Below are 15965 nucleotides of genomic sequence, written 5' to 3'. Positions count from 1 at the left end.
ATGGAAGGTGTTGTGGTGTCCCAGAAGAACTCCACCAAAGCGCGCACTACGTGATGACCTCCGCTGGAGGCGACCATAGCCTCGGAGGTCTCAAACAGAGTAACTAGCCCGCAGGACTCCCATAGGAGTCTTGTCTCGAGGTCCCTAGCGATGTGCATCCTGTACAAATCGCCTAGACCGTCACAGCCAGAGGCGTGATGTCGTGTCCTCCCGGGCTCGGTTCCCCGTCTCACCCTCTCAGAAATGTGGTGGACAGGGGCAAAGAACAGAGTCTGCTCGTCCCACTCCAAAAGCCGACCAAGCGAAGTGGACGGCGTGGCGTCGTCCTCCACGGGTTCATGCTCCCGTCTAGTGTTTCGGGACCGTGAACCCGAGCCTCGTTGTCTAGCCATGCTACATTGTGTAGAATCATCATAAATTAAGGTTCTATAGTATCTAAGGTTCGCCTAGCCGCATGATACTATGTTCGCAAAAAACAGAGTACGTAGTACTAAAACAGAGCACAAATTCAAATTGTGCATGACAGCATTTTTTTTTCAAGCAATCAAACAATTTCTTGCAGCACTATAGTGATTATTGTGACAAATTGAACAAGAATTGCTAGCAAAAATGTCAAGAACAAGCCACATTGTTCTTCACAACCTTAAGAGGTCCAATAATGGCAGATTGCTCATTTCTTCACCAAATTGAGTCAAACAAGTCTCAAATTACTCCCAAGGCAATATATAAACATAAACAAGCAATTTCATGGCATAAAGCTTGACAAACAAAGCAAATTGAGCATCATGGAATTCGAATTTTCATGAAATTCGTGAATATTCATGCTAAGAATTCATAAAAAACCGGTGTGAGTTTGAGGAAAACTTACATAGATCGGGAAAATAGATGAGAAGAGATTTGATTTGCAACAAATTTGAGTGAATTCGGTTGAGAAACGAGCAAGCAATGAGCAATTGAAGTTTCGGACTTCTTTCGAGCAATTTCGCGACGAACAGAGCAGCGAATGAAGAAGAAACGGGCATTTAAAAGAAAATCCCGTGCTGGCGCCAGTCCCTAGGCATTGGCGTCACGATTTGGGCTTGGCGCCTGGCGCCAACCTCAGCGCCTGGCGCTAACACCAAATGGCTGGCGCTGATGGATTTTCAGTGACGCCAAAGCACTCAGCCACCTGTTGAGGTTGTGCTAGCCTTCTCCAACATATTTTGGGTTCCTTGGTACGCCAGTTAGCCCCTCTAAGCAATTTGACATGATTAAGTAATCGGCTTGATTACATAAAGTGATCGACCTGATAAGAGATCGTCTCACTTAGCTTAAAGCGCCTAAGCATTGGCTCATTAGCAAAGAGCACCGACATATAGGTTCAAGAGAAAAAGGCACCGACATACAGGTTCAAAGCAAAAGAGCGTCGACGTACAGGCATAGCAGAGGCAAAGTTCAGGCGAACTTTTAAAGATCGACAGGCGTGGATCTTCGGTAATTTCCTTTGGAAAATTATCGCATCGAATGAGGATGACTTCAAGAGAAGATATCTTCGACATCATTCCCTAGCTTGCGGAGAGTTGTCACAAACAACTGGAGATTGTTTCAAGCGAAATAATCTTCGATAGTGTTCCCTAGGATGTGGAATATTATCAATGCGGATGAGGATTATTTCAAGAGAAATAATCTTCGATGATGTTCCCTAGGATGTGGAATATTATCAAGGCGGATGAGGATTGTTTCGAGAGAAATAATCTTCGATGGTATTCCCTTGGACGTGGAATATTATCATTGCGGAGGAGGATAGTTTCAGGCGAAGCAATCTTCTAATTTGGAAGCAGTTACAGGCGTAGCGGTTTTCAAGCGGGATGGCATTCTCTAGCTTGTAGGAGGTCATCAAAACAGCGAGGATACAGTAAAGCAGCAGCAAATCGGTTACTTTCAGAGACGTGTGCTCGACGGTGCAAGATACGCGTTTCTTAAATCTTTTATCTGTTTAACTAACGCTAGTTTTGCAGGTATCAGCATTATAAGATTGATTTAGGATCGCAGAATGTTTTGAATCATTCTCCGTCCCTATCGCTACTTTGACTTTTGTTTTCGAAACTCGCGTTTCTCCAAACTCACTCAAAGTGGGGGCTTCTGTAGACACCCGTTTGTGTCTCCCCAAAACCAAACCCAGTGATGAGTACCTTTCACGTCGAATCATAATCGAATGAAACGAAAGTGTGTAAAGGTCTAGTGTTGCGGAAAGTTTTTATTTCTTTTCTCTTCTCCCTGTTTTTGAAAACTTTATTTTAAGAAAACAGCCAATCCAGTTTGGTTGGTCCATGATATGGGTCCAATAATAGTGTAGTTGGATGGGGCTTGCAAAGACCTTTCCAACAATATATTATAAGCCCAATTCCGATGAATATTGAGGAAGTTATGGCCAATTTACTAAACTGGGCCCGGTTTGAGCTTTATGTGCGGCCCAATGATCTAGGGGAGGGCCTAATGTGATTTATCATTCCTAATGCAATTAGGAATGGTTTTAGTCTTCTAGATTCTTCTAGAAGGTTCTTTTCATTCCTAATTCAATTAGCATTGATAAGTTGACTTTGTTGACTTTTCAGAGTTTTAATCAAAATCAAATAGCATTTTCGAAGGAATTATATTATTTTATCCTCCAGTACGGTAAACTTATCGGATTTTCGAAAACGTGTTAAAATCAATACTGGCGTCCAACCCCAGGCCTTGGCGCCTGGAACCAGGCTTGGCGCCAGGCGCTAGCCATTGGCGCCTGGCGCTAGTCACTGGTGCCTAGCGCCAGCTAGCCAGGGTTGGCGCAAACCTTGTTTCCTGAGTGTCAGACTCTGTTTTGTTAAATTATCTTTTTTGGCTAATTTTCTCTATAAATATTGTATCAAAAACTCCGTTTTCATTCACGATTCTCATCAACAATTAGTTTTAATTAGCTTTCATCAACAATCATTAATTCTTGAGTATTCTTTCATTCATCTCTTTCTTACAAAATTCCGCATTCACAAGATCTAGAAACACCTAGCCATATTCGAAGTTGCCTTCGCCCTAGACGTGAAAGGTTTTAATTTCTGAGGGTTTGGTCCCAAATCTCTCTTTCAATTATTTAATTTAATTGTTTTGATTATTATTTTCCTTGAAGTTACTAACGTGTGTATTTTGTTATTAGAAAGAGGTACGAAGCATCAAAGTAAGTACTTTTATTGGTTTTAATTGATATTATGATGTAGAAATCATGTTTATATTGTTATTATGATATTCCTAGTATCATGTCTAGGGTAATTTTGATATTAAATATGATTGCTATGATGTTTTTTATTCTCTTCTTAATGTTTATTATTGTTAGTATCATGTTAGGGTTAAAGATTTGATTTTTATTGCTTAGTGACATGCTAGGGTTTGTTATTAATCTTGTTAGTATCATGCCTAGGATCTTGCTATTTTTATTATGCTTTGATATTAACATGAACATGATTATGATTATAATTGTTATAATTTATGATGATTATGAATATTATGGATATTATTTTATTTATGATGATTATTTTATTATAATTATTATTCATGATATTGGTTCATTATGTTGCTTGATTTTATTTTTTATTGTTTGATCACGCCTTTATGCATGCTTAAAGGGAATTTTTGTACTTGCAATCGCGCTTAATAAGATAATTAATAATCTTGTTAGGGTTAATTGTGATTATAATTTTAAGTGATCGCCAATAATAGTTTGTGTGTGCATTATATTCAACCAGCATAGATTAAACAGGTTTAGGGTTAAATTTATTGCTTGCATGTTAATCAGAAAGCGCACATGAATACGATCAGAATAAAGTAGAGGCCTATTTTTAGGGCAGGTTCAATCTCTTTTAGGTTGGATTTGTACCTTCATCCCCGAACCCTTATTTGGTTCATGACCTTATGGAGTTGACGATCTCTTGGATCGTTAAGGGGTGTAACCTTCACCTCGTGAACAGTTTACAAGTTCCTAAAAAACTTGTTGGCGACTCTTTTGCTCTATCTTCTTCCCTTTTGGACGCCACCGTACTTTAGTGTATGATCACAGTGGGGTTCAAGCTAGTGGGATTTTTAAGGCTTGAAATTATTCCCTACAATAATCACTAATGAAAAAAATGAATTAATTCCCACTAGAACTGTAACAGGGTGGCGTATGTGTATTGATTATCGTAGACTGAATATCGCCACTAAAAAGGATCACTTCCCCCTCCCTTTTATAGATCAAATGCTTGAGAGGTTAGAGAACCATAAGTTCTTTTGCAATTTGGATGGGTATTCGGGATTTTTCCAAATTCCGATTCACCCTGAAGATCAGGAAAAGACAACCTTTACATGCCCTTATGGCACTTTTGCATATCGTAGAATGCCCTTTGGTTTATGTAATGCTCCCGCTACCTTTCAACGTTGTATGATGAGCATCTTTTCTGATTTCATAGAGTCTATTATGGATGTCTTTATGGATGATTTTAGCGTGTATGGTTCTTCATTTGATTCATGTCTAATTAATCTCGCTAAAATTTTAAAATGATGTGAAGAATGAAACTTAGTTCTAAAGTGGGAGAAATGTCACTTTATGGTGATAGAAGGAGTAGTTCTAGGTCACATTGTATCGGACAAGGGCATACAAGTAGACAAAGCTAAGATTTCAGTGATTGAGCAATTACCTCCCCAAGTTAATGTTAAGGGAGTTAGAAGTTTCTTGGGTCATGCGGGGTTTTATCGTCGCTTTATCAAAGACTTTTCTAAAATTGCTAAACCACTCACTCAGCTTTTGCTCAAGGATGCTCCTTTTATCTTTACTGACGAGTGTCTTGAGGCTTTTAACAGGATTAAGCAGGCTTTGATATCGGCACCCATCATATGTGCTCCCGATTGGAACCTTCCTTTCGAGATCATGTGTGATGCAAGTGACTTTGCACTAGGAGCCGTGCTCGGACAAAGAAAGGACAAGGTTCTGCATGCTATTTATTATGCAAGCAAAACTTTGGATGAAGCCCAAGTCAACTATGCCACTATGGAGAAAGAGTTTCTTGCTGTTATATATGCTTTAGAAAAATTTAGATCATATCTTGTTGGTTCTAAAGTCATTGTTTTTACTGACCATGCAACGTTGAAGTACTTGATAGCTAAGGCGGAATCAAAGCCAAGGCTACTCCGATGGGTTCTTTTGCTCCAAGATTTTAATGTTGAAATAAAAGATAAAAAGGGAGCAGAGAACGTAGTGGCAAACCACTTGTCACGTATCAGGTATGATAAGGGTAAGGATTCTCTTCCTATAGATGATTCTTTCCCTAATGACAATCTATATGCAGTTGTAGAGAAACACCCATGGTATGTCGACTTTGCTAATTATTTAGTGGGTGGTACTCTACCTCCTGACTTGTCCTACCAACAAAAAAAGAAATTCCTTTCTGATGTTAAACATTATTTTTGGGATGATCCTTTTTTGTTTCGTGAGTGTGCAGATGGATTATTTCGCAGGTGTGTTCCCGAATGGGAAGTCCACGGTGTGCTTACTAGTTGCCACACCTCACCATATGGAGGACATCATGCCCCACTAAAACAGTGGCCAAGATTAATGAGTCAGGTTTTTATTGGCCTACAATGTTTAAGGATGCTAACACTTTTGTGCAGGCTTGTGACTCTTGCCAGAGGACTGGCAACATCTCGTGGCGGCATGAGATGCCTCAAACCGGAATTTTAGAAGTTGAAATTTTTGATTTCTAGGGTGTTGATTACATGGGACCGTTCCCTTCTTCAAAAGGGAACCGCTAAATACTTGTCGCCGTCGACTATGTATCCAAGTGGGTTGAAGCCATCGATACTCCTACTAATGATGCCAAGGTGGTCCATAGACTTTTCAAGAAGACCATCTTTCCAAGATTTGGCGTGCTTAGAGCGATAATCAGTGACGGAGGATCTCACTTTCATGAGCGGAAGTTAGACACCCTCCTCAAAAAGTATGGTGTCTACCATAGGACAGGTTTAGCCTATCATCCCCAAACTAGTGGCCAAGTTGAAGTTTCTAACCGTGAGATCAAGGCCATTCTAGAGAAGGTGGTGGCAAAGTCAAGGAAAGATTGAAGTGATAAGTTGGATGACACCCTTTGGGCGTACAGAACTGCGTTTAAGAACCCAATAGGTACTACTCCATATAGACTCGTGTACAGTAAAGCATGTCATCTCCTGGTCGAATTAGAATACAAGGCATATTGGGCTATTAAGGAGCTCAATTTGGATGCCAAATTAGCGGGACAAAAGAGGTTACTTCAACTTAACCAACTCGATGAGTTTAGGTTGACGGCCTGTGATAGTGCTCGTGTCTACAAGGAGAAGACAAGAGATGGCACGATAAGATGATCCTTCAAAGAGAATACAAAGAGGGTGATAAAGTGTTGTTCAACTCTAGACTCAAACTATTCCCAGGAAAGTTGAGGTCAAGGTGGTCGGGTCCTTTTACTGTCAAAAGGACCAATAAATTCGGTTCTGTGGAGGTTTTCGATGAACATGGTAACGAGTTCAAGATTAATGGCCAAAGACTCAAGCTATATCAGGAGGGGGCTACGATTAGTGCAATTGAACTACTTCACCTAAGCGGTTCCGATTCATTTTGAGCTTCAACGTGGTAAGAGGGTCGTGCGGGACCAAGATAAACCAGGGCTTTGCGGGAAGCAACCCGTATTTCTTGCTTTCTAGACTAGTTTTTCATTATTTTTATTTTTATTTTATTTAGAGAGGTGAGGAAAGTGAAATTTTACCCTTCATAAGTGTTTTTGTACAGGTTTTAGATCGTAAAGTACGGAGTTTTCAAGAGAAAAAGGTGAAAAAAAGAGAAGCTCCAGATTGGGTACGGGCCCGATCGGGCGGGCACCTGAAGGTCAGAATCGACCAATATTTCTCCCGATCGGGTAAGGAATATGGATTTTATTGAAGCACATATTCGCCCGATCGGGCGAGGCACGCCCGATTGGGCGCGCAAGTAAGGAAGAAAATCAAGGGTAATTTCGCCCGATCGAGCGGAAATTTGGAGAAATCGAGTGACATAAAAAGAAATATCAGGAGAGCAATTTGGCGATTCCAAGCTCAAGTTCGCGCCCGATCGGGCGCGCATTTCACATTTTAGCCAAAAGCATATTCGCCCGATTGGGCGCGCCTAAAATCCGGAGGTTTTAAACCTCCTTCTCCCCCTTTCTTTTCTTCTTCTTTCTTACTTCTTCTTCTTTATTCACACTTTCTCTCTATAAAACCTCCATTTTCAAACCTCCAAACTCACTTTCTTTCCAAGATCTTCTCAAATTCATCCATCAAAACCCAAAATTTTTTACATATTCTTAATCCTCACACCTTCCTCTACATTTTCCACAAACTTTCTCCCACTTTCTCTCAAAATTTCTTCAAAACCTTAGAGGGAAAAAGCTTCAATACCCAAATTTTTCACTACAAATGGCTTCTAAACGATCTAGACAACAAAGGGGTGAAAGTTCAAGGCAACAACAACCGATGGTCGACCCGGAGCTTCAAATACCGAGATGGGAGGAGGTTGTTATCACCTCAACGGAACAACGGGCAAGGATGCTCAACCTCATCGAGAGGCAGGTAATCTCTACTCGTTTCGTTCATCATCCTACATTGTCTAGGCTAGGTCTTGATAAACCTGTAGAGAAATTGTTTAAGGATATAGGTATGAGTGGTTTTTTCCAAATGCATCACGATACTTACGATTATTTGACATTAGAATTTATTTCTAGTTTCAATTTTATTAAAATGAATTCTTTAATCACTCATGTACAATTCCGATTGCTAAACAATGATGTGCGATTAACTCTAAAAGAATTTGGCAAATTTTTTGAGCTAAAATCGGACAAACCGATTGACCCCTCCCAAGACCACATTGTCGTGGTCTACAAGAGACTCACTGGGGAGGGTTTGCTTAACCTCCAACACGCCAAAGGGACGTGGATTCAACATCACGTCCCAAAGTTTTGGCAAAGGTTTGTCGGCCTCACAATTTTTGGGAGGCATGAACCGGCAAACGTTAGGAGGGATGAACTTGAATTGTTGGCTTCCTACATGATTCCTAACGCTGAAAAATTAAACATACCACATAGGATAGCCCAACACTTTCAAAGGGCGGCCAATGCGGCCGAATCGGGTAGGTCTAGGGCGCCTATCTACTTTGGGGGGTTGGTGACGACCCATATTGCTGTTAAACACCTAGGATGGAACCCGACCGGACATAGGAAAGTGGTGGGTTCAACCCTCATGGACCTAGCTTACTTAGGGGGCCTAAACTGGGTGCAACCTATGGGCGGTGAGACTTGGTGGATAGTCCACCGGGAATCGGGTAGTAGAGACCAAGCATTCACAATACCCAACCCCGCCTTGACCAAATTTGAGAAGGGTAAGCCTTCTTATACCTTTGAGATAAACGGTCAAGGCGAGGTTCAAGAACCTCACCTTTCACCACAACCCCACCATTCCCCCCAACACCATTCACCACACTACCAACCACCACCCCAACCCTGCACTTATGGCATGCCCACCTCCTCGGTCGATTATAACATCGACCCCCATGCCCCTTATGACTTTTTGGCTATTCGGAGCCAACTTGACCGCATAGAGAGGGGGCAAGGGAGAGTAGAGGGCATGGTGCAAAATCTAGACTCTAGGTTAGGCACTTTGGATAGGCGGGTAGGTCATGTAAAGAGGAACCTCGAGAGGGGTTTATACCCTATGTACGATGACTATACACGCCGAGGGGCTATTCCCCCCCGAGGCATTAGTCCAGATTGGTTCCAATACCCCCAAGGAGGGTATTCCACCCTCGGAGTTTTTGGTACATATGTGGACTACTCTTCAGTCCATGGATATGGGGGTGATGCTCCTTTTGGGGGTATGGGGGGAAATGTGGACCCTAACTACTTTGCAGGTGGTTCGGGCTACGGTGGTGCTGGAACGAGCCAGGGTGGTTCCGGCTCGAGTTATGGAGGAGGCTATGAGAGGATGGATGATGATGAGGAGTAGCTTCTCCTAGCTACCCTCCCAAGTCAATGAGGGCATTGCTTGATTTGGCTTGGGGGGAGATTTCTTGTATATTTGGTAACTCTTTCTCTCTTTTCTCTATTTATTGCTTTTCTAGTATAGTTTAGTGTAGTTTTTATTGCTTTCCTTTATGAAAAAAATACAAAAAAAATTCAAAAATAAAAAAAAAATCAAAAATACGTTCCAATGAATTGTAAATCATGCTTCCCTGTATTCTATACTTAGAAAATATTGTTTTGATTCTTGGTATATGATAATGAGCTTTGTGAATTTGTTGATCATGATTTGAAGTTTAATTGTTTGGATTCTTAAACATGCATCAATTTCGCCAACTATTTGTGAATATAGTGCTTGACTAGTAGATTTGGTTAGGAATGTGTGATAGTTCCTGGTATGTCAATGAATTTGAGTATTGGTTTGCAACAATTAGTAATGTTTATATGTCTCAATATTATGCACATTGAGGAGGACGAAGGCATTTGTTCTCTTAGGTAGCCTTCAGACGATATTAGGTACATTTGTTTCCTTCTTGTTACCCATGTTGTTTCTTGTGCCCTTTTATTATTTATTTAGCCACATTACAAGCCTATATGAGCCCCATTGGTTACTAGTCCCAAGCTTGGCTTGGGGGAGCTATTAGTTGGTGAGGTGAGGGAGTTGTGGTGTGCATATCATTTGCACAATGTGGGAATAGAAGAAGAGTGATTGTTCTTTGATATTATGATTGAAAAATATTGATGTTTTGTGTTTCAAAGTTGAAAATTTCCAATATGAGGTAAAAAGAAAAAAAAATCAAAGAAAAAAAAAAGTTGTTTCATATGTTCAAATGTTCTAATTGAAGGTTGCTCAAGAAAAAAAAAAAAAAAAATTCAAAAGAAAAAATAAATTCAAGTTTGAAAAAAAAAAGAAAGAAAAGAATAAATAGTTCAAAGTTTGTTTTAATTCACTCTATTTCATATTATCATACTTTGTGAGTGAATATGTAAGTGTTGGGATTGTGTTGTGTATATGATTGTTTGGTGAATTTTTGTGGAGTTGAGTTGTGATTGGAGATGTTTTGGTCATCACTTGTTGTGACCTTGGGTTTTATTAGGATATGCTGGCTCCCTTGAGCATGGCTTTACTCTCACATTTTTCCTAAATTTATCCTACCCTTTACCCTAGCCTTACATTACAAGCTTTAAAGACCTTCCGACTTTTGTGCATAAGAGTTGTATGAATGTGAAAGTGTTGTTTATCAATGCAAGTTATGATTTGACATATTTCGAGTCGACTAGTAGGTTGAGCGTTCATTGTTTTAAACACACGAGAGTGTGAGTTGGGAGGGCATTGTTCACAAATAAAGGTGTTGGTTGGAGAGAGATCGAGTACATCTTTTACTCGCCACATAAATGAGAGTTGAGTGTGTGAGCACTAGTCTTGAATTCTATATGCTCATGTGGTTTGCTCTACTTGACAATTATTGGGGAGGAAGGATGATTAGATGAATGAGATTGATTGACATTGAAGCATGTTCATTAGATTTGCTTTGAATCGTTTGCACTACAAGAAAATAACCTTTTTGTAGCGATTATTTTAACCTTTAGTATCGATTGTAATTGCAACAAAAAGCTTTCCCAACGAATGGTCATTCGATACAATATCCCCCGTTGCCTTAGCCTTTAGTAGTGGTTTTCAATATCGTTGGGGTTGGCCTCAATAATCGATACGAAAAACTACATCCAATCGTGGTGATTATTGTAGCGATTACAATCGCTATAAATGTTCAACACATTTTCTTCAAAAAAAAAAACATGCGTATGATCTTTACAAGATTCGAACATGCAACCTCAAACTCTTATATTAAATGTTTCACCAATAAGTTATGACATATTTTATGTATTCTTTGTCAAACAATATTTATATATCTAGTGTTGAAAAGGCTTTTCATATCAATTTTTAGGATTTAGTGGCGATTGTAAATGATACGATTTCTCAAAATTATATAAATGTGTAAAAATAGTGTGTATATGTATTATTATGCTTTCCGTATCGATTTTATATGGGAAAACCATGGCGATTGTAAAAATGATACGGCATCCTTAATTATTTCACAAACATACTTGCATATTGTAGCGAATGAACAATCGCTACGAAAAGTGATTTTTCTTGTAGTGTTGTGCTTGATTTTGTTTATTGGGATGAAGTATGTTTTATATGTTCATTGATGAGCTCTTTGCTTAAGGACAAGCAAAGGTTTGGCTTGGGGGAGTTTGATATGTCCAATTTATATAGTGTTTTACCCCCGTCCCATGGTCATAATTAATAGTGTTTTTAGCTCTTTAGAGCCACTTTTATTACTAATTTGTGTTTTCTAGTGTTTTTGTAGCTTTGCTTGAGTTTTGTAGGAAATTGCACACTTGGAGCGTTTTCCGGATTTTTCACGAAGCAACTACGAGCATTAGGAGGACACGAACGTTTTTTAAGCCCAAGACCGGTTAGAGCCGGTGATTAAGGTCTCGGTATGTGATACCGTGGCATATGGATCGAGTATTCAAGACCCGAAGAGGAAATTCGGATTGGGCCGAAGAATCGGGCCCAATCGAAGTCCATGCCTCGAAGAAGAAGCCGGGCCCGATCGGGCAAGCTTGCGCCCGATCGGGCGGGCACGCACAAAGAAGCAGCAAGAAGAAAGGCGCGCCCGATCGGGTGAGCGTAGGCTCGATCGGGCGCGGCGCGCCAAGAAGGGCGAAGAAAAAAAAGGCGGGCCCGATCGGGCGGCCCTTTGCCCGATCGTGCGCGTGTTTTTTAGAGACCTGATTAGTTTTCGTTTAGGATTTGTTTTAGGGATGTTTAAGTACGATTTTTATACGTAATTTTGATTACCTTCTCTTTTAGATTTTCTCTCTCTACTTAGAATATTTTCTCTCTCTTAAATTCTCTCAACTTTGTTCTTAACTCCATTCCTTAATCCAGATTTCTTTTGGTAACAATTTATTCTCTTTTAATTTTAGTTATTTTATTTATTTCTTTCATCATGTCTTGCTTTATTGTTTTGATTAGTTTAGATTTAATTATGCTTGAGTAGTTTTATTTCTAGGGTTTATGGGGATCTAATAAATAATATGAAGGGGTAATTTGTGATTGTTGATTATCAATGCTTGATTAATTTCCTATTGATTGATTTAATGCTATGCAATTAGGTTTGGCCAGATTTAATTGTATGAGTTTAGCAATATTAATTCGAGATTCGACAGATGAGAATTGATGTTTAGGCTTAGTTTCAATAGGCGGACTAATTTATAAATGGTTAAGTCGAGATTCGAAAGATGAGATTTAATACCGGTAAATTAACTCTGTGATTATAATACGTAGCGAAAGCCCTTTATAATCTGATTAATTGATGCTTGATGATTGCTTATTATGATTTGCCCTGGAATATTGTTTATTAGTGAACCTATGCCCTAGGTTTCCCTTCATTGATTTATACCCTTTTTATTCCCCTCCTACTCTTACTTTTAGTATTTAATTACCTTTTTACAACAAATTGTTACTTGATAATTTAGATTGCACTTAATTAATTAGGAGTAAATTGACTTGTTTCCCTGTGGTTCGACCCTTCTTCCCTATCTACATAGTTAGTGGATTTAGGTTTATTTTTGATTAGGTGAATACGACTTGAGCCTGTCAATCATGCGGTCCATCACTCACTTATCATTCATGTTTTTCAGGCACGGTACCAATCACTCGATGTGAGAGACAATTCGAGACGTGTTCATATCAAAAACATTTGAAAATTTCCCTTAGACATAGTTTTATTTTTATCATTCTCTTTTTTTTTAACTTGCTTTTAAATGTTACACAAATCACACATCTTCCCATCCCAAGGTTAAGTGAATGTGGGTTGAAGAAATAAAGACCAAACGTTAGACGAGGCTCAAAGCGGTTAATGAAGAAATGGAAAAATGATTGAAATGTTGATGGTATAATATGTGTTGCAAAGATGCCTCAAATCATTGGTGTACCTTAGCTTGTGTTTGGTTCGGCAATTGATTTTTTTTTTTTTTTTTTTTTTGAATGGATGGAAGTGCTATGATCAAGATGTAAAGGAAATAATGCTCATTTTATTAATGGAAACAAGAGTGAACAAACTAATAAAATTCAAAAAGATACTACTCTAAACTTGAATAGGGGGAAGGGGAAATAAAAGATTAATACACCATGAAATCTTGTGATGAGGCTTCATCTCGCACTCCGTCTTCATCGATGGCTATCACTTCTTGCCGCCTAGAGGAACAAGAAGTTTGTTTGCATCTACTAGATCTTGAATAACAATCTTCAAATACCAACATTGGTCGGTGGTGTTGCCTTTTACTTGATGAAACTTGCAATGAGCCTCGACATTCCACTTGGGGCTCCTTTGTTCAGGTTTTTGTTCTAGAAATGATCCAACGGGTGTAATCAAACCTTCACTGTAAAGGTAATCAAAACAGCATCACAAGTCACTCCTAAAGGAGTGTAAATTCTCTTTTTCCTCGAGAGAGAAATGTTTAGAGATGGTACTTCATTGAGATCGCACTGGCCTATATTGTTGGTGGTACGGGGTTGTTAGGCTTGGAAGACGAAGAAGAAGAAGTGACGTTCTTCTTGCTTTTCCAAGTGTTGTTGTTATTGCCACGCTTGTTCTTCATAGCAAAAGCAAACCTTTAGAGATTTTGCTCACTTCTTCTTTCATCTTGTCAACTGTGGCATTGTTTTGTTCTAGGGTAGTGACCTTAGAGGCAAGGTCTTGTATCATGGTGATAAGTGTCTCGATTGGCTTGTTGAGTTGCTCGATATCTTCCTTGGTGGCCATTGGAATAAATTGAAAGTGGTTTGAAGGTGATAGTTGACGTGGAGATGGTTAGTTTTTCTTTGAACACCTCTTAGGTCTAAGAGGTTGTTGTGGTAGTGACTCAAATCGCACCAATCTACCCCTGCTCCTTGACCAAGTACTGTGAAATAAAACAAATTCACTTAATGATTTGACACATGGCTCAAAATAGGAAAGAAAAGGGGAAAGATATAAATTTGAAACCAGGTGAAAAGAACTTCACTCATTTTTTTATGACGGAAAAGGGGACGCATGCATGAACTTAGTATACAAATGATCATAAACGACACGGTGCACAACCCGAGGACAAAGTGTGTGCAACGACTCAACAAGTGTGGTTATGTGAGTTTATAAGTAGGGATGTCAGTGGGGCGGGTCAAGTAGGAGACCCGCCCCATCCCCGCCCCAGTGGGGCGGGGATGGGTCTTGGTTTGGTGGGTGGTGGGGCGGGGATGGGGATAAAAATATACCCGCCATGGGTGATGGGGCGGGGGTGGATTTTACATTGTACCCGCCCATCCCCGCCCCGCTCCACCCGCCCCCCTTCATACCCGCCTAATCCCCATCTCACACCCACATCTATACATTTTATAAAACAAAATTTATACTTTTATACTATTTTATATATATATATATATAAAATATGTAAAAAAAATAGTAGATATAATAATTTGTAATACACTAATTTTATAACTAAAAAACGTGTGTAATATTAATAATAATTTTATTTGTTGTAATTTATAAGTAGTATTAAATATGTTGGATTGTGTATTGGGAGGTGGGTCTTAGGTGGGGATTAGGCGGGTCTTAGGTGTAGGGGTGTTCGCAGTGCGGTTTGGATCATAAACCGCACAAAACCGCAAAAGTGCGGTTTGTAATTTTTTCAAACCGCACCGCAAAATGCGGTTTGGTGCGGTGCGGTTTAACCGTATTTTATTAAAATTGTAATTATTCTTTTAAAAACAAAACTTTTATTTTATTTTATAATTATTAGTTTATAATTCAAATATTAAACTCTTTTAATTAATCTTTAATTAACTAATAATTAAAGATTAGCTCATATAATTTAGGTCTTTTATATAATTTAAATGAAAATATAGTATAAAAATCGCAAATCGCACTTGCGGTTTGGGCTCAATATATTTTGAAACCGCACCAAACCGCAAACCGCGGTTTGGTCATTTTTAAAAACCACACCGCAAATTTGAAACCGCAAACTGCACCAAACCGCAAAATTGCGGTTTGGCACTCTGTACAGCCCTACTTAGGTGGGGATTAAGTGGGGATGGATATCCAAGTGGGTGGTGGGGCGGGGATGGTTTTGTAATTGTACCCGCCGGGGCGGGGATGGGGATGAATTTTGGACCCGCCGCGGGGGATGGGGATGAATTTTGGACCCGCCGCGGGGGATGGGGATGAAAATTTTAGGTGGGGATGAGGATGGGAAGGCCATCATCCGCCCCGACCCGCCTCATTGACATCCCTATTTATAAGACTCTTGGTATGATCACATGGCTAGACATGAGGATGTTGTGAAAAACAAAGGACCCAAGGACTAAAAAGCACGGAAGACTAAAAGACAAACTAACTTGATTAATTTTGTCCAATTTTAATTTTTATGCTATTTACTAGGTGAAAGCAGTCCATTGATAATCTTTAGTCATAAATAAGATCGACCACAATGAAAGACAAAGAACACATATAATGTTAAGGTTAGTACAATAATCACAAGATACTAGGAAAACGAATGAAATTCTAGAAAAGTTAGTACTTATGGGAGTAAATAAATAAATATATAAAAATCTACAATCCTATATTATACGAGTTGACACTGATTAGAAAACTAAGAGAAGTAGAAGATTGGCTAAGACTAGCTTGATACGAAAAGGGTACAAAACAAATTTAGGTTGGACGCTACAAAGACACCTAAATTGGATAGGATGTAATATATCAGTTATAACTTCTGTTCTGTGACTCTGATTGGGACGAAACCAATGCCAAATGAAAGATAGATCTCGGGGCTACAGATACATAGGTTGCACGACACGTAACT

This window comes from Chenopodium album, chromosome 2, assembly GCF_948465745.1.
Source record: "Chenopodium album chromosome 2, dcCheAlbu1.1, whole genome shotgun sequence".
Classification (NCBI taxonomy): domain Eukaryota; kingdom Viridiplantae; phylum Streptophyta; class Magnoliopsida; order Caryophyllales; family Amaranthaceae; genus Chenopodium; species Chenopodium album.
Note: the sequence above shows the minus strand (reverse complement) of the source record.